The sequence below is a fragment of the Frankliniella occidentalis genome, unplaced genomic scaffold (genome assembly GCF_000697945.3).
Source record: "Frankliniella occidentalis isolate FOCC.00 unplaced genomic scaffold, Focc_3.1 Scaffold124, whole genome shotgun sequence".
NCBI lineage: Eukaryota > Metazoa > Arthropoda > Insecta > Thysanoptera > Thripidae > Frankliniella > Frankliniella occidentalis.
Genome location: NW_026267251.1, coordinates 681,362 through 687,075, shown reverse-complemented (window position 1 = coordinate 687,075; position 5,714 = coordinate 681,362).

The window sequence follows — 5,714 nt, the reverse complement described above, 5'->3', positions numbered from 1 at the left end:
ATTTTATATTTTACATTTAATAATACCTTTGGAAAGGTGCAAAAGTTTACCCCATGTATAATGGATGTTTTTTGGTGCCCTACCTCCGGGCTGCACTATCGATATTAAGGTGCGGTGCGCCTCCCACCCTTACCGTCTGCTCCCGTCACTCTCCCTCAGCTCTTTTATTCTCTCGCTTCGATACATCGCTCGGAGGGCCAACTTTGTCATCCACGCTGTTAAGCTCCCCAACCCGCCCCAACCCCTCCACCCTTCTCTCCCTCTCTCTCCCTCTCTCTCTGCCCCTCGCTCCCTCTCTCTCTCCCTCTCTCTTTCTCCGCCGCGCCGTAGCAAATTATGGGTCCGCTTTAAACTGGCTCCCTAGCCCTTAATTAAAGGCATGTCTAACCCGAGGTGGCAATTACCGGAGACGGAGACTCTTCCCTCCGCAGATGGCTGCCGCTGATCAGTTTAGCACGACGACATCGACGGGTTGGCAGCTGCTCTGGAAAACCTTAAAGTAGGAAAGATCGTAAAAAGTTTTCGTGATTTGACGAAAAATGTCCGTCAGGGAAAAGTGACGAAAGTATATTTCGTAAGTGCTCGTTATGAAAAACGGCAGGAGACAATTCATATCGTTCCAAAGCAAACCGATTGTGCAGCAGCCTAAGATGTCATTTGCTCCCAGATCCTCTTATAGAATGAAAATATGTATAAATGTGCAACTTTCACAGGAGGTGCCTCGAATTTTACTGAGCAATTAGTAAACTAGCAATGCTTCGTATTTTGTTAAAAACGGCGGTTTTGTAATTAAAAATTAACTAATATCATGATAATTTTACGAACAGTGAAAGTCCCGCTCTTCTAGCACTGGCACAAGATGTCCACTCTTGCAACATTGGGAATTCCTGCCAACACACGGTTAAAATAGGTTCTTTCATTTCAAGGCCTGGTCTTGGATTCCATTGGCGTTCCCCATCGGATCCAAGACCGGGTCTTGGAATACAAGAAAAAAAATTACCGTGCGTAGGGGACTCTCCCACATCTTGTGCTTATGTTGGATGGAACAGAGCTGGGCCAGCTTTAGGAGTATGAGCAGATCTCTTCCCGTCCCTTTGGGCACCCCCCAGCTCCAGCACTGACCACGCTGCCGCGCCTGCCGACTGTCAGCGTGGAGTGGCGAGATAGCAAGGTACCTTGTTTGCTTTCCATTTCGTTCGTTGCGCTCGCGCAAATCCCTGCTCCCCACTAATACCCAGCGACTAGATGAGAGAGAAAGAGATGGGGGGAGAGGCAGGTGGTGACTACTTTGTCCTGCCTCCCTCTCCCCCTACTCGGTTGAGCTGGTACGACGCAGTTCAGTGCGGACCTAACTTAACATTCAGTACCCGCTGGAACTGAGCAGGAGAGCGGAGGGCGGAAATGTTTAGAGAGAGAGAGAGAGAGAGAGGCAGAGGCAGCCAGCAGAAGCTGCGGAGGGCCGCTTGGCTTGGCAGCGATTTCTTTCTCGGAGTTCATATGCCAGCAGCTGTTTCCTGCTACTACTACTCGGTCTCTCCTGTACTCCTGCCCTGTTCTTCTCCGTCAGCCAGCTCTCTCCCGCCGTTGTGCGGGGGTGATTCGAAAGGGCACTGAATTTATCACTCACAGCACAAAACAACTATTCGTGGCGCGGACGCTTTGAAACTCCTGCCGCTGTGTTTCGCTTTACTGTCGTTTCACAACCAGTGGAATAGCTCGTCTATCCGCCTCCCCCCCCCCTCTCTGCTCTGATCTAGATTTTAGATGGGCGTGTGCTTGCACTGACCCAAAAATTTGACGTATACAGGGTGGTCCACAGACCCCTTCCTTTATTTTGCTTATACTGTACCGCTTGCAGGCGTGCGTGTGGGTTGCATACTCACACGGGGCCGTAAGGCGCCATGGTGAAAGACGGTAGGCAAGGCCGCTCGCACGCCTGCCTGCACAACCGTAGAAAACAAAACAGTTCTTGCAGACTAAGCAAAGGAATCAGATGAACTGGAAAGTTTTGTATTGAGTCGCGATATCAGAGATATTTGGAGGAAATACATATCATTTCCTTAGTGTTTCGGCGCTTCCAAAATACGGACCAGGTCCCGTATTCTGTTGTAAGTATTTTTTTTAATGGTGCTTTGCTCCTGGGCGTTTGGCCGTTGTTCTTATGCACCATCACAAATGGATGGGGACAGGACGGGAGGTCAGACCCAACATCGCCGCGGACGCCAGTGGACCGGCTAGGGACCGTCCGACAGCGTGCGTGGGGTTGACGTTCCTCCTGCACGAGAGAGATAGAGAGCAAGAGAGTGTGAGGGGCACTGGGTGAGAGTGAGGGGTATGGTATTCCCTCCGGTGGGACTAGCCTTCGCGCGGCAGGCAAGTTGTAGTAGTGGAGTGACGGGCCTGCCTGGGCTGGAGAGGGGAGAAGCAGGAAGGGGGGAGGCGAATCAGCAGGCTTTTCGTGGACGCTCAAGTGCGCTCGAGTGTTGTGTGTGTGTGTGTGTGTGCGCGCGCGCGTGCGTGTGTGCTGGCGTGTGCGTGTACGTGGGTGGATGTTTGGGTGTGGGTGGTGAGCCTCACGCTAATTACGCTCACTTTGGCATCACAACAACAATGGAGGTCTTGACACACGCCTAAGGTAACGGAAAGTGAAAGTTGGGGAGGGGATTGAGTGGGGGATCTCGCGGTAAGAGAATAAGTATAGAGCGGGAAGGAAAAGGATGAGAGATCGAAGGAATAAGGGTGGTAATGCGGCCGCTGAAAGGGGATGCGGCGCGGCTGTATGTGTTTCGAAAGTTTTGGTCCAGGTCCGCTCTGAGAGAGAGAGAGAGAGAGAGAGAGAGAGAGAGAGAGAGAGAGAGAGAGAGAGAGAGAGAGAGAGAGAGAGTGAGTGAGAGAGCGAAAGAGGGGCCCGCGCCGCGCCCACTGCTCTTAATTGCTTTCTATTGTTATCGGGCATTATCGGTGGCGCCGCACCTTCCTCCTCCTCCTCTCTGTCTCGCTTTCTCTCCCCCTTCCCCCTCATTTCCTCTTTTGCCTCTCACTCTGCCGCTAAAGCTAAAGCTGCTTCTTTTCCTACGCGTACAGCGCTCCTTGAGTCCTCGCGTCCTGCCCTCTCTCTCTCTCTCTCTCTTGTCTGTCCTTGTCTGTCTCTCTAACTGTCTCTCTCTCCGTCTCTCTCACTGTCTTTCTCTGTCTCTCTCGTCTCGATCGCATTTTCTTTACATCTTTCTCTGGCCCCTCCGTCTCTTTCTCTTCCCCTACCCTCGTCTCGTCTTTCCGCTGCGATCAGTAGTAGACGTGAGTAGGCGTAAAGAGATTTTGAAAAGTTGTACAAGTGGAGTCCCGCGCAAAGAGCCGTGGTTGCTGAGACGGGACGGGGGACATTGATGAGGTGCAAAAGTCGTCCTCATCCTGCCCCCATTGTTCCTGGAGGGGGGTTCAGCTAATTCCTCTGTCCGAGTGCTGCATCCCCCCCGCGCCCCCTCCGCCTGGTGGGGCTTCCCCTCCCTGTCTGCGCATGAGTGCTCGCTTCCCTCTTTCGTCCAAATCGTCACAATGAAGAGTGGTTTTGTCGCGTCATTATGAACGGCCGCCGTAATCGTCGGCACACTGCTCTGTGAAGCGCGCGCCTGGATTATAGTTCACAATGCAACACGCTCGGCAACGCCGCATGCAGCGAGCTGCAAAAGAAGTGAGTGGTCGCGGTATTGCAGTCCCGCCGCCCCGCGCCGCCGCCGCCGCCCTTACCACTCTCTCGCCCCTCTCCCGCACTTTCCTCTCTAAGACTAAGATGGTGTCACATTTTATATCCAGCTCAGATTAATCTGGGTGAAAGGCTCGCCGCTGCAGCCATCTGCCAGATTGCTCTGGCCGCTCCCATACCTTGGCGGTGGTGGAGGACCTCATTGTGTCTCTGCCGGTGACGTCCTGGCCGTGCGGTCGTCATGCTCACTCGAGATTCCGTTTGAGTGTGTTTCGCCTTTCCTTTCACGAACGCGGACGGTGGAGGAAGGAGGGGGGGGGGGGTCCTAACCCCATGTGCGGCTCGCAGCGCGCCACCACTGCCGACCGCGGGGAGGAAGGGGGGGGGGGGGGTCCTAACCCCATGTGCGGCTCGCAGCGCGCCACCACTGCCGACCGCGGGGAGGAAGGGGGGGGGGGGCGCCGTGCACCTGCGCCTTGTGTGTTTCTACCCTGATGCGTTGTGCGTGCGTGTGAGTGTGTGAATGTTGGGTTGTGTTGGTGTGTGCGTGTGTGTGTTGAGGGCGAGGGCGCCCCTCTTTCCTCTTTTGCGTGTGTATGCGCGCGCACACACACAAAGGCCCCTGAAAGGACACCAGCAGCATGTACCGGTACTTAGTGTGCACGAAGGCACCGTTGAAAATAAATAAAATATGAGTTGCCGTTTTTTTACCTTAAAATGTGGAGGAACACAAAACTTTTCCATACAAGAGAAGGTTTCAATGCACATATCAAGATTGGACACTAATTTGTATTCACTTTTGTCTAGTTTTATGAAGAAATATTATTCCGTCCGGATGTGCTTGGAAACGAAACATTTTATATACCTAAATTTTTCCCTTACATGTAGAGTGCATACATTGTATTAGCGTGTGGCTATACGAATGGCTGTACTGTAAAGGAAATGGAAATATGCTGCTCTTGCCTGGATCAAGTGCTACTCAGCGCCCGAAGCAGCGGACCGGTTGCAGCTGGACTGGAGAGAGGCAATCAGTATCCATGGAATGCCGTGGCGGAGTGGGGAAGGGGGTGGTAGGCTTTTCCTGATGAATATCCTTTCAAACGGACGTTGGTGAGAATAGAGGCTCCGCCCGGCCCACCCGCTGCCCACCATAATAAACCCCCACATTCTGCTTTTCAATTTGAATTCCGCCGCGCATCCTCTGAAGGCAGGATGGTAGGAAGGCCGGAAGGAAAGAGGGGAAGGAAGTCGCGTACACAAGTCGCGGTCGTGGCTGCGGAACCTGTTCCGTCCGCAAGCCTGTCCAGGTGCTCGGTCCTGCTCAGAGAAAAGACCCGGGATGGGGTAGGAGCAGGAGCTCCTTCTAATGACGTGTCTTTTGACTGGCGTCCTGGAAAGTGTCTCTGTCTGAGAAGTACACAGTAAAAAACGTGCCCTGGGATTCCCAGGAGTTTTTCCTCATTTTACACATTAGGAGAGTCCCAGGGGTTGCCCTGGAAATCTGCAATTTTCCCATGGGATGTCTTGGGTTTTCCAGTAGATGCTCTGGGAATTGTTTTTTTCCTAGAAAAATGGAAAGTTGTCACAGCCATCGTATGGTTACTTCAGGGACAACCATAAAGTGATGGTTGAGGTAACGTTAAAATTGTTCTGAAAACGAAAATATAGTTCCGACAAATGTATGATTGTTATTTTTTTAACCATATTATGGTTGTCCCTGAAGTAACCATAACCACACGATAGTTAATACGACTTTCTATTTTTCTGGGTGCAGGGCATCCACTGTCCTGGGAATCCCAGGATTTGTTTTCACCGTGTAGAGAAAGCGACGGGGGAGGGGGTAGGCAGAACGAGAGGAAGGTGGGGGGGGGGCTATAGGTGGGGGATGCAGGCAATACTGTTAATTATTCCCACCGTAATGGAGATGTGCACAATGAGCTGATGACCGTCCATTGAGACGACCTGCCGAGCCTGCCGGGTGCGGAATGGCGATAAGGTTAAAGGAGGGGGG